Source organism: Pan paniscus, chromosome 1 (genome assembly GCF_029289425.2).
Source record: "Pan paniscus chromosome 1, NHGRI_mPanPan1-v2.0_pri, whole genome shotgun sequence".
NCBI lineage: Eukaryota > Metazoa > Chordata > Mammalia > Primates > Hominidae > Pan > Pan paniscus.
Window position 1 is genome coordinate 46,845,274 of NC_073249.2, and position 16,636 is coordinate 46,861,909.

General features: G+C 37.2%; 1 protein-coding gene and 1 pseudogene across 8 annotated transcripts in view; one reads left to right on the forward strand and one right to left on the reverse strand.

Annotated features, from left to right (window-relative positions):
• PPP1R12B (protein phosphatase 1 regulatory subunit 12B) overlaps positions 1-16,636 on the reverse strand; it is a 242,178-nt gene that overhangs the window by 51,280 nt on the left and 174,262 nt on the right. The gene's annotated exons all lie outside the window — the stretch shown is intronic.
• Positions 9,876-9,993, forward strand: LOC112438430 (small nucleolar RNA SNORA70; annotated as a pseudogene).

Below are 16,636 nucleotides of genomic sequence, written 5' to 3' on the forward strand. Positions count from 1 at the left end.
GCAGTGGCGCAATCTTTGCTCACTGCAAGCTCCGCCTCCCGGGTTCATGCCATTCTCCTGCCTCAGCCTCCCAAGTAGCTGGGACTACAAGTGCCTGCCACCATGCCCGGCTAATTTTCTTTTTTTGTATTTTTAGTAGAGACGGGGTTTCACCATGTTAGCCAGGATGGTCTCGATCTCCTGACCTTGTGATCGGCCTGTCTCAGCCTCCCAAGGTGCTGGGATTACAGGCGTGAGCCACTATGCCCAGCCTAACCTGGTATTTACCATACTATATTTTAAATCATTATTTTAGAGTGTACTTCTCCTTCTACTTATATATAAAAAAGTTAACTGTAAAATTGCCTCAGGCAGGTTCTTCAGGAGATATTCCGAAGAAGGCATTGTTATGATAGGAAGTGACAGCTCCATGCAGGAAGACCTTCCAATGGGATAAGATGTGGAAGTGAAAGACAGTGATACTGATGATTCTGACCCTGTGTAGGCCTAAGCTAATGTGTGTGTGTCTTAGTTTTTAACAAGAAAGTTTTAAAGTTAAAAAAAAAAAAAAACAGATAAAAGCTTATAGATTAAGAATATAAAGAAATATTTTTGTACAGCTGTATGTGTTTGTGTTTTAAGCTAAGTATTACTGCAAAAGGGTCAAAACATTACATTTTAAAAACGTATAAAGTAAAAAAATTATAGTAAGCTAAGGTTATTTATTATTGAAGTAAGAAAAAACATTTTTATAACTTTAGTGTAGCCTAAGTGCACAGTGTTAATAGTCTATAGTAGTGTACGGTAATGTCCTAGGCCTTCACTCACCACTTGCTCACTGACTCACCCAAAGCAACTTCTAGTCCTGTAAGGTGCATTCATTCACGGTAAATGCCCTATACAGGTATATCATTTTTAATCTAATCTTTTACCCAGTATTTTTACAATACCTTTTCTATGTTTAGACACACAAATACTTATCATGTTCCAGCTCTACAATATTCAATATAGTAACATGCTGTACAGGTTTGTATCCTAGGAGCAATAGACTATACCATATAGCCTAGGTGTGTAGTAGGCTGTACCATCTAGGTTTGTGTTAAATTCACTCTTTGATGTTTGCTCAGGGACGAAATTGCCTAAAAACTCATTTCTTAGAATGTATCCCTGTCGTTAAGGGACTCGTGACCGTATTACTATCTTACAGATGAAGAAAGTGAAGTTCTGAAAGGTTAAGTGTCTTGGCCAAAGACACACAGCCAGTAAAATGGGAGCAAAACACAACTGCCTGAAGAATAAACTTTGGTTGATTAAAGTAAAGTAAAAACAGATCTGAAAAGATCTACCAATTCAAATCCTTCAGTAAAATTCTGGGTATTTGAGACACTTGCAGGAACACATCAGATATACAGAGAAACAGAGATAAATTCTCCAGAAAGTTGAATGTGAGCTCTTTCTTTCTTCACTTGTCTTTTTGTAGATTTAATTTTTTTCAACCCAGCCAACAAGCATTTATTGTTCCTTTCTGACTGAAAAGATATTAATTCCCCTGTAAAAATAAGAACTGAATGGAAATATTCTTGACCACAGACTTCTACAGGATGAGCTTTGCAAACAGCCACTTGTTTAGAAAATAACTCATTCCAGATAAGCAGGATAGGATGTTGAGTTCATCTATTTTATTTCTTGTAGGTAAAAAAGAGGGAAGAAAAAAGTCTATAAACTTTAGGGCGTTGTTATAATGGAATTAAGAGCACCAGGTAGTCGGCTCAACAGAGTTTCCAACAAATATAAGAACTATCAAATAGAGGAACTGCATATGTTAGTTTTTTAGATGGGACATATCTAATGTGTGAATAAGCCAATAAAATGTCGCATGATGTGAATACTAATCATCGACTCTCATTGACTCAACTCTCCCAAAAGTTAGTAAAGGAAGAAATTAATGAACCAGTTGAGTAATTTCTACTTTTTCCTCTTTTTATCTTTTTAAATTAAAAAAACCTAAATGGCATGGTTTAAGGGTGATGTTTGATAAAATGCTCCCCAGTGATGATTTCCAATGCTAGCAATATACCATGGTGCTGTACACATGGTTTGGGAAGGGTGTGTATTTGAGGTCAGATATCCTGGATTGAAATTCTAACCCCTGCTTAACTGACTGATATGATCAAGTTCTTCAGCCTCATTGAATCTTACTTGGTTCATCACCCAAAACAGTGATAAGGATGCTTATTTACAGAGTTGTTATATGGTTTAGGATACACACACACACACACATACACACACACACACATAATCATCCATCACAGTGCCTAGCATGCGGTCATGCTCAATACATGGTCATTATCACAAAAAAATACTTGGTTAACATGCATGTGCATTTATAAAATATATGTAAGAATCCAAATGAAAATCTGAAAAAAGAGCTTAAATATCAGTTTTTATATTCTATGCATTTATTTTCCTTGTGATTATGTAAAAGGTTACTGAAAAAGATAGAATCTCCTTTTCAAATGCTTTAAGAAAAAACTTATCTCTACCTATCTTCCTCCTTCCCGCTTCCCAGCTTTCCTTATTTCTTAGAAGGCAAAGAGCCCTGGCAATAAGAGGAGGGTACAGTGGTGAGGTAGTAGCCTGGTCTACTTGGGTCTAGTTAGGGGATTGGCTTTACACAAGGGATTGAGCAAATAAGTAAACATATTGAAAATGGCAACTAGGTTTCTCATTGTTAGAGAAGGCAGACATAAATACAAAAAAAAAAAAAAAGGGAAAGCTAGAAAGAACCCCATGTTGGTATGAACTCATGATTTTCAATATAGATAGATAAAGAAATAAAGATGTAAATGTACATGTATATGTAAGCAAATGCATCCATATGTATGTCTTTCCTAGCTCTGTCCACTGAAAGGGGCCTGGGAAGAGCAACACTCCAGCAGCATTTAGCGTACCTAGTGCCCAGATCATTGTTTCTAAATGCCACTTTGTACTAAGAGGAACAGGGCTCCCTGGAGAAATGGCTAATTCCAGAGCTGGGGTAAGGAAAGAAAATGAGCCTGATCTCTTGTGCTAGAAGGTGAGAAAGTCCTCAAACAACACTTAAATGATATGACACAAGGACACAGAAGCCTGCTTAAAAAGCCAAACCTGGGATAATAAGAGCATCATAATAAATAATGATAGCAATGAATTATAACCCACTGACTAGGAACCCATGAGTAGACATTGATATAAATAAATGAATGAAAAAAATAAATAGGAGGAGAAAAGCTTCTTGCTTACAATAGAATGCCTACTAATAAATGTAGAAGGGGTAATAAAGTTAGAAAAATTACCATTTGGCAACCATGACTGTAAAATCAATCCAAGAAAGAAGCATTAATGGATGTTCAAAGTAGTGGGTAAAAGTAGAGGAGAAACTGGAGTTTACACAATCTCAAAGTACCACATCAGACAACATTTATTAATCACAAAAGAGGAAAAACTAACTTTACCATGGAGAAACCTGGCAGACGTCATCTCAATCCAGTCATCAAAGACAAGACCACTAGTAACATGACAAACTGACAGCATGAAATGAGAAGAGTACAGTATCGCTTCTATGACACTGTGGCCAAAAATGCATAAGCTGGGTCTAATCATGAGAAAACACTAAATAAACCTAAACTGAGGGACATATATGACTGGCCTGCTATCTTCAAAAATATCAAGGTCAGCCAGGCGTGATGGCTCATGCCCGTAATCTCAGCACTTTGGGAGGCTAAGGAGAGCAAATCTCTTGAGCCCAGGGGTTCAAGATTAGCCTGGGCAATGTCATAAAACCCCGTCTCTACCAACAAAACAAAACAAAACAAAAAAACCCAAAATTAGCAAGGCATGGTGGTGCCCACCTGTAGTCCCAGCTACTCAAGATGCTGAGGTGGGAGGATCCTCTGAGCACAAGAGGCAGAGGATGCAGTGAGCTAAGATCATACTACTGCACTTCAGCCTGGGCAACAACAAAACAAAACAAAACAAAACAAAACAAAATACCCCCAAAAAACCAAGGTCATATAAGTCAAGGAAAGTCTAACTAGAGATACACAAAAATTGGGTATAGTGATCCTGGATTGGATCTTTCTGCTCCCATGGACTTTATTAGGACAACTGGTAAAAATGTGAATGTGTCACGCCTGCAATCCCAGCACTTTGGGAGGCTGAGGCGGGCAGATCACCTGAGGTCGGGAGTTCAAGACCAGCCTGACCAACATGGAGAAACCCCATGTCTACTGAAAATACAAAATTAGCCGGGTGTGGTGGCACATGCCTGTAATCCCAGCTACTCGGGAGGCTGAGGCAGGAGAATCATTTGAACTTGGGAAGCAGAGGTTGGGGTGAGCCGAGATCGCAACATTGCACTCCAGCCTGGGCAACATGAGTGAAACTCCAGCTCAAAAAAAAAAAAAAAAAAAAAAAAGTGAATGTGATCTCTAGGTAAAGGGTATACAGCAATTCTTTATTCTTGAAATATTTCTGTAAGTTTAACAGTGTTTAAAAAAAAACAGAGTTTTTTCATCTCACTACAGTGAGAAAGGGGCACAAGGAAGTGACTTTCTTTTTTAATTCCTGACAACTTTGAAAGATAGTCTCTCTTTACAGAGGACTCTAAGATTATATGTTCACCAAAGAATTGGGTTTGCTAATGGAAACAGGCAGTCACTTGGGCTGAAGGTACAATGAGGCTCATTATTAGGTTATGAATCAATTTAGTGGCCACAACCAGATCAATAAAAAGTGAATAAACAGAATAGCAAATGTTGGAATGCATTACACATAGTAGACTAAGGTATAGGTATGTTTTTGTCAAAGGTGTTTGAACCAGAGGCACTCTATCTTGAATACGGGCTGGGTAAATAAGGCTGAGACCTACTGGGCTGCATTCCCAAGAGGTTAAGGCATTCTCAGTCACAGGATGAGACAGGAGGTCAGCACAAGATACAGGTCACAAAGACCTTGCTGATAAAACAGGCTGCGATAAAGAAGCCAGCCAAAACCCACCAAAACCAAGATGGCGATGAGAGTGACCTCTGTTCGTCCTCATGACTCATTATACACTAATTATAAAATATCAGCATGCTAAGAGACACTCCCACCAGTGACATGACAGTTTACAAATGTCATGGCAACATCAGGAAGTTGCCCTATATGGTCTAAAATGGGGAGGAACCCTCAGTTCTGGAAATTGCCCACCTCTTTCCTGGAAAACTCATGAATAATCCACCCCTTGTTTAGCATATAATCAAGAAGTAACCATAAAACCAGCAGCCCTTGGGGCTGCTCTGTCTATGGAGTCATTCTTTTATTCCTTCACTTTCTAAATAAACTTGCTTTCACTTTACTCTATGGACTTGCCCTGAATTCTTTCTTGCGTGAGATCTAAGAACCCTTTCTTGGGGTCCAGATCGGACTGCTTTTCTAGTAACAAAACCACAAGGTCCTTTAAGGCCCAAAGGAGATCAACAGTTAGGTGGAAATTACCTAGTCTTTCAAAAATGTCTCTGCCTCGTCCTCAAATCAATTTTTTGGTAGGTTAGTTTATAAACTTCTGAGTAGGTACAATATACAGTATTTTAGTTCAGATTTAGGCAAGAAGGTGATGAGTCAAGTATTACCAGTTAAGAAGTATAGTTTAAGATCTCTGTTCCTCCTTTTGGAACAGGGCAGTCATTTTCAGTCCATTTATGAATATAAGATCCAAAGAAAATATTTTTATTTTTATTTTCAACTGATACTTTTCTTCCATCAACTAACAACTATTAAGTTCTTATTCTATGCAAGGTACTATTAGGAATAGGGATATACAAAGTACTGTAAGACATGATTTGTGTCTTCAAAGAGATTATAGGAAATCTCAAAATTTGTATCACTAAAAAGATCTCCATACTGTTAAAAAATTAATATCAAGCCCTACTCTTCCATATATTTTTATATAAATAATTTTTGATCTCATACTAAACAAACTATTTTTAAAGGAGACCATCAACAGCACGCAGCCAAGTTGGAAGATAGTCTAGAATTCATAACAGCTTCATTTACTATTCTATGCTTTTATAGCGACGTTTTATTACTGGGTACTTAGAAGGGCCAAAAATATTACTTGGGGGCAGGAAATAAGAAGTTCTAAAGGAAACAGGAGGTTCTTTGTCACTTCTTCTTCTTCTCTTTTGATTTTTCCATCTCAATCCTGTTTTAATTTATGCGATGTGAAAATCCTCCCCTTTTGGGGGTGATGGAGAAGATCAATAATGATAACTCACATTTAATGTTGACTCCTGCACAGATGCTCCTGAGTGAGGGAGACATATTAGGGACTTTACCACAAAATGAATCATTTTAGAGTAAAGAGTCAGCCTTAATTCCACATGTAAGAAAATGCAGAACAGAGAAAAGTCACGCAATTCTTTCAGTGTAATAAAGGGCCTTTGACACATGTTCTTTGTGAACAAGCAAAAAAGCTAAAAATCAGACCAACAAAATATATCCACTAATGGCTTCTGCAAAGTCTAGTGGGTTGCTGGGAGTAGGGAGAAGAGATGGTGCTATTTTGGAGTACAAGGCAGCAACAGAGAGGCAAAGCAAGACAGGATATACAAGTTGCACAGCATGGAGCTCACAATAACTTTACTAGCTGACAAAATGTTCCCAATCTTGCTTCCATATATTTAATCATGCCCTAGTGTTACGAATGTTAAGTCTCAGAAATTCATTTCAGGGTAATAGATTATAAAGGTCCTTTAAGAAAATCATTCTGCAAACCTGTCCTAGAATTGGTTCAAGAGTTTAGTATTTTGCAATTAAATTTAACTTTAGCAATGGCTTACAAAAAGCAGAAATGAAAACCTATCTCTTTTTAATGTGAACAACATAGCTTTTCCCCCTTCACACTTTTTTTGTAGGCCACATAGGCTAGAAACATCAGTAAAGGTATAAGGGGCAGGTTTGTCACGGGGAGGGGAAGGGGCAACACTTACCACAAGAGCTTTTGAAAATATGTGGGGACACTGATTGTCACAATGATTGGAGGGTGCTACTGGCATTTCAAATGCCAGGCTCAGGGATGCTGAATGCTTGCTATTCTAGAAACAGACCCACATAGTGAAGAATTACCCTGCCAAATGCTCACAGCACCTTGATGAGAAAAAAAAAAAAAATGCTTGAACTGATCAGAAGCACTAACAGGGTATATTATATCTTTTTTGATTAGCTTAAAAGTAGCAAAAGCGCTCTATATAGTGTCAGTTAAACACTGAATAAGTAGCTTTAAAGCATATGACTTATCTGAAATTTTTGTTAAGACTATAAATATTTAGTACAGTTAAGAGTTAGGGAGAATTAGGGAGAGAGTTTCCTCAAATTCATCAGATATTACAATTTAAATATGTGCAGTTGTACAGAAATTATATGTCAAGAAAGGTGTTTTGAAAATTTAAGGAGAAAGGTACGGAGGAGAAAGGTACAGAATTAATTTTAGAATAACTTTTAAAATAAATAAATCCATTTAGTTCTCAAAGATATCTGTGATAGTTAAGTTGTGCTTATAATCTGTATGCCAGGCAAAACGTATTACTGCCTGGTAGCAACACACTTAAATTTCAGCTCACAAGTTTGATAACGATCAGTTTCTTGAAAATGTAACCTATAACTTAAAGAAGGTTCAGAAATTCTATGTAAGTTTTTAAATTGTCATCAACTTGATTTTTTAAAATATTTTGTTAGTTTTCTTTAGAGCCTATAAATGAGGCTGAATGGTCCATCAGGTGTTAAGAAAAATAATTATTTCCCACTTTTAGTTAACTGCAGAGTTTTAAGGAAAAGGCCCTACGAAAAGCGATCTATGTATGATTTATCTAGAAATTTAAATATTTCAACTAGTCTTCATAGTTGTGAATTTGCAGTTGATCCAGAAATAAAGGCTGCTCTCTTCATCTGGGTTTACTAAAAATACTCCCAAACTTAACATCTAACTTCTTTTTTTTTTTTTCAATAATAACATAGATCCTGGAAGAGTATATGAAAGACTCTTCCTGATCAACAATGAACTGGCATGCACCCTTTTTGCTTTGCAGATACTTCTGACATATGCAATGTAAATGTTTATTCATTTATTAGTTGTCTATGTGCCATCTATATACACTTTATCTTCACGTTCTCAGGTAAAAATACTTTAAAATAGTTGAAGATGAAAGATGCCATTGTACTACTAGGTTTACCCTCTCATTTCCTTTATCTTCAACTTATTTTCTTTGTGTCATCTGAATCCTCCAGATATCTAACTTTTCCTTTTTATGCCTTTCACATTTCCACTGGAGATCACTTTGTCCCCTTCCTTAAGGTTCTGTCAGGAGAGATTTAAGAGTTGGTTCTAGCTAAAAAATATGGCTGTAGCTCTGAAGATGACATAAAAGTTTTTCCCTATGCCTAAGATTTCAAATATATGTATACATTTGAAAGAAAAAACAGGGAGAGCATTATTTTTTTGTCCAGATTATTTTTGCTCATTGTAGGTAAAAAACAATCTGTGTATATATGTAAAAAAAACAAAAACAAAAACAAAAACAAAAACCTTTCAGTCCCTACATAATAACTCAGAAATAAAGTTTCTTCAGCCAGCTATGGGGATGGGGGAAACAATTCCCAGGGTACACGTTAGTGGTCCTGTCAACTCTGTCATTCTCACATTGCAATGCCAGTGCAATTCCACATAAACACAATTATGCTGAGGCAAACACTTGCAGAGTATGAGAACTACATATGCACTGTTCTAAGAAAAACACACTTGTGAGGTTCTTGAGGCATGGCAATGTTTGTGGCAAACAGGACCAATGTGAGAATCAAATTTATTAGATTCCTAGAGTCTACTGCTTAGCATGCAATACAGTAAACAACTAAGCTCCATGATGACTGAATTGACTGGCATACAACAACCACAAATTGTTCTCTTTGAGCACAAAGGGCATGTAAGAGCTAACAGATGAGTGTCCCAGGCATGGTTCTACGTAGTTTGTATGATATTGCATATGATGTTACTAACTAGGCTGGTCAATTTGCGTGGTGATAACAGTGTGTTACTGGAGTTAAAGTTACAGAGTCAATCTCTATATGCTTAGTTAGCACCATATTAAAACAAAACAAATTTTTTTCCATGCCACAGACTATTAGTGACCTAGCTATCTTACGGATACATGCTGTTGGTCATAATACAGACTGAGAGTGTCCAAAACCCATCATTACAACTGGAATTAAAATAACTGGAATCAAAGAGCAAAGCTGGTCCACACAGAAGGATGAGCACAAAGTCAAAGGTCCAATCCTTAAAACCTGTACCACCTGGGTATAATCAGATGTCTTTTTCTAGTGCTGTTTGTGGGAAGTATTCAGACTTTATTTTGGTTTTTCTTTGTCTCAATTCTTAGCCTCTTTTTGTTGTTACTAAACAAGTTGGAGGCAAAACAATCTAGTGTAGATTCTCGCTTCCGTCTTTTTATTTTCTGAAACAGTTTATTTAAGGCAAGTACTATTATACTTGTTCCTTGACAGTTTGATAGAATTCATCCCCCAAATTACTCTAGGCTTGGTGTTTTGGGCAGGAGGTTGGGGAGGTGGTGGTTAAGTATGATTAAATTTCTTTAAAGGTTACGGGACTTCTTTGTTTTGCCATTTCTTCCTAAGTCATTTTGATATTTTATATTTTCCCAGAAGAGTGTCCACTTAAACTAAGTTTTCAAGCTTATTGTCATAAAGTTGCTCAAAATAATCTTATATTTTAAATGTTTATCTTAATTTTGTCCCTATTTCTCTTCCAAATACTATTTGTTTACACCTATAGTTTTTCTCTATATCAGCTTTTCAAAGGTTTACTGCATTTTACCCTCCCTGATGGGGCTCAGTGTGCAGCAGCTGGAAAAAGTAGATGCCCTGGTTATGTATGCAGCTCAATTGTTGTACGTGTTGCTTTAAGGGACCTTGAAGACTCTTCTCTCTCCCTATTGTTGCCAAAATAACTGCCTCTGATCTGTTTTTGTTTGCATCCCAGGCCCCAGACTAGCATGTAAGATGCCTTTGAGAAGTCCTAGAACACTGCAGTCAAGGTGGACATTGGAAAATAAAAAGGCTTATTGAATTTTCTATCTTTTCAAAGAATCAGCTTCTGGTATTAACACTATTTCTACTGCTATTCTGTTTTCTGTTCATTAATTTCTGCTTTTATCTTTATTTTATTTCATTCCTTCTACTTACTTTGGGCTTACTCTGTTTTCAACTTCTTGAATTGAAAGCTTAGCTCATTTACTTTCACTTTTTCTAATTTTTTAACCTTAAACATGTATTTAAGGTTACAGTTTTCTCTCTTTAGCTACTCTACAAGATCTAATGTGAAGTAATTTCATTGTTGTTCAGCTCTAACTATTTTGTAATTCTCATTATAATTACCTCCTTACCCATGCAGTATCTACAAGGAAGTTTATACTTTTCAGAAGTATTCTTTTCTTCTTCAGCTAACTTTTTGTTGCCATTACAAAAAAACTATAACCCCTCCATAATCTCAATTCTGTATCTCCACATCGTATCTTTCCAGCTTATTCTTTCTACTAGGGTGATCCTGAACTACTGTTCATTGTTCACCCTCATGAAATCTCCACTGTCTCTCATGCTCTTGATGTCCCTTCACTCTCCTCTTTATCGAGCTTACATTCCATGATTTATCATTATTATCATCACTCTCCCCTCTCTCCCTTCATAGTGCTTGGCAAAACTATAGCCTTGTTTAAATCCAATTTTCTGCCTACTCCACACCCGCACCTGTGCAACTAAATGTGGCTGGAAAAAAACATACAACCATGCTCATTGGTCTCAATTTAAATTCATTACTTTGAACCTTTAGTGGACTCTAATGCACACACAGATACTTCCCTAGTCCATTTACTTTCCTAGATAAATACTTTACCCCTTTCCCTTTTAACTCAAACACCCAACACTTCCTTCCTCACGTTCTTTCTTGGCTGCTGGTCTTGCTTTCTATTTCACTAAGAAAACTGAAGCAATCAGAAAAGAACTTCCACAAACTATTACCACATTTAACCACCATTTACCATCTCCTCATTTGTTACCATTGATGAATCTAACATGCTTCTATTTGAAGTCAAATCCTTCAACTTGTACCCTAGACCCTACTCAAGGACCTCATTACAGCAGTTCTCCATTCTTCCTCCCACATCATCTTTTTGTTGTTGTTGTTGTTGTTGTTCTCCATTGGGATCATTCTCACAAGCAAACATGTAGCTTAAAAAACACCCTTTTCTGGCTGGGTGTGGTAGCTCACGCCTGTGATCCCAGCACTCTGGGAGGCCAAGGCGGATCACCTGAGGCCAGGAGTTTGAGACCAGCCTGGTCAACATGGCGAAAGCCCGTCTCTACTAAAACTACAAAATATTAGCAAGGTGTGGTGGCGGGCACCTGTAATCACAGCTACTCGGGAGGCTGAGGCAGGAGAATCACTTGAACCTGGGAGGTGTAGGCTGCAGTAAGCCAAGATTGCACCATTGCACCACTCCAGCCTGGGCAACAGAGCAAGACTCCATCTCAAAACAAAAAACATCCTTTTCTTGACTCTCCCCAAAAGCTGCCACTCCATTTCCTTGCTAACCCCTCTTCCTGAAAAACTTATCTCTAAAAAAAAAAAAAAAAAAAAAAAAGCTTTTCTCAATGTTTTCAATTCCTCTCTTCTCAATGTGGCTTAAAATTACTTCGGTCAGGCTTTCTGTCCCACTATTCGAACAAAACCACTCTTACCAAGGTCATAATGTTATCAAAATCAATGGTCAGTTCTTAGTCTTCATCTTATATGACCCTATCAGCAACATTTAACACTGTTGACAACTACCTCTTTCATGATACATTTTTTTTTTTCCACTCACACTGGAAAGGACACCAGATACTTCTTGGGCCCTCTTCCCTTTTCTATATTTTCTTTCTGTTATTTGATACAGTCTCATTGCTTTAAATATCATCTAAATACTCCACAGCATTTTGGCAGATCTGTATAACCAAACTGCCAAAATTTCCAGTTGGAAATCTAACAGGTATCCCAAACCAACATATCTAAAACTGGATTCTGGCCACGTGTGGTGGCTCACACCTGTAATCCCAGCACTTTGGGAAGCCAAGGTGGGAAGATCACTTGAGGTCAGGAGTTCTAGACCAGCCTGGCTAACACAGTGAAACCCCAACTCTACTAAAAATACAAAAATTAGCCGGGTGTGGTGGTGGACACCTGTAATCCCAGCTACTCGGGAGGCTGAGGCAGGAGAATCACTTTGAACCCAGGAGGCAGAGGTTGCAGTGAGCCAAGATCGCGTCACCGCACTCCAACCTGGGTGACAGAGTGAGACTCTGTCCAAAAAATAAAAAAATAAAATTGGATTCCTAAGAAGTCATTATACGAAAAAAATACTTGCACATGCATGTTTACAGCAGCACAATCTGCAATTGCAAAAATTTGGAACCAGCCCAAATGCCCATCAATCAATGAGTGGATAAAGAAATTGTGGTATATATATACACACAACATGGAATACTACTCAGCCATAAAAAGGAATGAAATAATGGCATTTGCAGTGACTTGGATGGAATTGGAGACCATTATTCTAAGTGAAGTAACTCAGGAACTGAAAACCAAACATTATATGTTCTCACTCATAAGAGGGAGCTAAGCTATGAGGACGAAAAGGTGTAAGAATGATACAATGGACTTTGGGGACTCAGGGGAAAGCGTGAGGGGGGGTAAGGAATAAAAGACTACACATTGGGTACAGTGTACACTGCTTGGATGATGGGTGCACCAAAATCTCAGAAATCACACTAAAGAACTTATTCATATAACCAAAGATTACCTGTTCCCCCAAAATCTATGGGAAAAATAAATAAATAAATAAGATTGGCTTCCTAGTTTTCTTCCCCAACCTGCTTCATTTGTAGCCTACCCCATGTCAGTTGATGGCAACTCTATCCTATCAGTTGCTTAGGTCAAAAACCTTGGAATCATCTAAAATTCCTCCCTCTTTCTGTCACATCCCACAAGCCCTTCCAGAAAATGTTGGCTCTACCTTCAAATATATCCAGAATCTAACCAACTTTCAACAACTGTATTGCTATCATGTGATCCAAGCCCCTGTCATCATTTCTTGCCTGGATTACTGAAATAGCTGCTCAGCTGCTACCTTTGTCTGAAGTCTAATCTCAACAGAGCAGCTTGAATGATTCTTTTAAAACTTAAGTCAGATTGGCCAGGCACGGTAGCTCACATCTGTAATCCCAGCACTTTGGGAGGCCGAGGCAGGCAGATCACAAGGTCAGGAGTTTGAGACCAGCCTGACCAACATGGTAAAACCCCGTCTCTACTAAAAATACAAAAATTAGCTGGGCGTGGTGGCATGCACCTGTAATCCTAGCTACTCAGGAGGCTGAGGCAGGAGAATCGCTTGAACCTGGGAGATGGAGCTTGCAGTGAGCCGAGATGGCGCCAATGCACTTCATCCCGGGCAACAGAGCAAGACTCCGTCTCAAAAAAAACAAAACAAAACAAAAACAAACAAAAAAACAACTTAAGTCAGATCACATCACTCCTCTACTCAAAATCCTGCAATGGCGCCTCATTTTGTGCATAGTAAATGACAAAGGCCTATGACACTCTACATTCAGACGATCTGATTCTCTTTCCTGCTACTCTCACCTGTCATTTATTTCATGTGTCAGTACTTTCCCACCATATGGCCTTTGCTCTAGCTGTACCCTCTTGCTAGAGGACCTCACTACACTACATCTGAAGAAATGTTCTTCCTTCAGATATCTTTGTGGCTAACTCCTTCTGCTTCTTTAAATCTCAACCTGTCAATAAGATATACTCGGACCCACTGTTTATATTACAACCTGTACTTTCTCCATCCAATCCTCTTTATTCAATTCTCCTTTCTAGTTTTTTTTCCAAATTGCATCAGTGTCTAACATATACTTTATTATGTTTGTTGTTTATTGTCTGCCTTTTCATCTTACTCCCTGCTAGAATGTACACTTCAACAGGTCAGGATCATTGTCTATACTGTTGACTAAAGGATTCCAAGAACCTCGAACAATATCTGGCAAATATTGGACAAATAAGTATTTATTGAATGAATGAGTGAATGTTGATTTTTCATTTAGCATGGTCACAATACACACGCCCTATGTGTGCTATATATCTGTTAGATTAAGCTGGTTAATTATGCTGTTCAAATCCTTTATGTTCTTGAGTATTTTTGACTGTTTGATATACTGGTTTCTAAGAGAGGTGTGTTAAAATCTGCAACACTGACTGTGGATATGCTATTTCTTGATAATTCTGTCGGTTTTGTTTTATATATTTTGAGAGTATATTTTCAGTATCTAGAGTCATTTTATATCATCTTCGTGGATTGTTCCCTATTTATAAGTGAGACATATATTTCTGTCATTTGCTGTTTTTAAGCAAAAACATGTTCATGTTTCAAATGATGTTCATGCTGCCAGCTTTCACTTGGTGGTAACCAAGAGAAAATTTTTCCTGTCTTATACTTGTATTTTTTTATCTTTCAGTGTTACTTTGAAAACAGCATATGGAAGGATAATCTGACTATCTCTCTGGCTTTGTAGATTAATTTATATTATGACTACTTACATATTTTATTTTGTATTTCCTATTTCCATGTTTTTCCTTTGCTTCTTTTTATCTTCTTTCCTGCCCTCTATTGAACGGAGTGAAAGCATTTAAAATATTACCTATCTTTTCTCTTTCCCCTACTGATTAAGGACTTGTACCTTCTATTTCTATATTTCTATTACTATACTGGATACCCTTATATTTAACATACTTATTTAAATATATATATTTTAAAAGTCTATAACATTCATCTGTATCTTTTCTACTCAAAACAAGGACTTTAGCACACATTTACATCTTTAATACCATATTATTATTGCTAAGATTTAGTTCTAGCTTTTGAAGCATATTAGCTTTATCTCATATTTTAACACTCTTTGCTTTAGTATTCCACTTCTTTCTGCATTTATTTTTCTCTTTACTGAAGAACATCCTTTAGTTCTTTTATCACCAAGAGTTTGTGAGTTGAAAACTTAGCTTCGTGTATCTGAAGATGTGTTTATTTTGCTCCCACTCTGTATATAAACCACTGTATGAAACTGGAAGCTCACAGTTATTTTTCTACAGCACTTTGAAGATACTAGTCAGTTTTCTGGTATCTACTGTTGCCAAAGCCTACTGCCAATTTGACTACCATTCCATTATTCAGAATTTTTTCTTATACTTGTATTCAGAATTTCAGATTTTCTCTTTATCATTAATTTCCTACGATTTTATTATCATGTATGTAGTTGTGGATTTATCTATCCTGTGTTACATATGGCAGCATTTTCTATTTTGAAGACTCAGCTTCATTTCTGAAAAAATTCTTAGCTGCAGTTATTGTTATTATTATTGCCACTTTTTTATTCATTCTTTTTTCTCCTTTGCAACTCCTAGCAGATGTATGTTAGAGCTCCTCAGGTCATCTTTCATGTCCATCTTTCCCTTTCATTTTCTTCTAACTCTCTCTAAACTGCATTCTGAAAGATTTTCTCAGTTCTATTTCCTAATTCTCTAATTTTCTCTTAAGCTATAGAAAGTATGTGCAGTCTAACTGTTCTTTTACTTCAATATTGTATTTATAATATTTTTCACTTCAAGATGTCTAAACACTTCTTTCTCACAGCTTTCTCTTCTTGTTTCATTATCTGTTCTTCATTCTGTAAAATCTAATTTCTTCTGTACATATATTGAGAATTTTAACTTATTTTTAAACTCTCACCAGATTGTTCTTCTTCTCTCAGGTGTAAATTCTCTCATTTGTTGGGTTCTCTTGACTGCTTTTTCATGATCTTAGGTTTTACTGGGTTCTTTGTAATGTTTTGGGGGCTCAATTTTTATGATAACTAAAAAATGTAAGTACCTGTATCTATAGGGCAGTTTTAAGTTGCCTCAGCTTAAATCTGATAATGTGCCAACCTTGAACCAGACCTTAAGTTGGTAGCTCTGGGCCTTCTTTCCTCCTAGGTAGCCCAGTTCTGAATTTTTAGCCCAAAAGTATTTTGGGTCCAAGTCCTATCTTGAGCGGTTTCCTGCGCTTGCTTGTGACTGCCAATTCTTCTTTACTTCTGGTCAGGAACAAGCAGCTTATTCCTGGCTGTGACACTGCTGGGATAAGTTAGATTAGCCCAGCTCCTATTTGTATTGTGCTCTTAGGTCCTGGGTTCATGCACAGACAGGATCATTGCAAAAAAACCTGGTCCCAATTGCCCATATCCATTCATAGCACCCCCCGATCCCCTGCCATCATAGTGGCTTTTCTATTACTGGCCCAAAGAGACTTTTCTTTCTTATTTTTAAGAATAACTATGTATTTTTAAAACCTTTAAAAATATTTATGCATAATTTCTCTGTTTTTGAATGAGAGGAATAAGATTCAGGAGTATTCACTCTGCCACCCTGACCTAGAAGTCCCAGAGTAGCTTTCACTTTTGAAATAACAGCAGTTCAATTTTCCTGATCTCACCA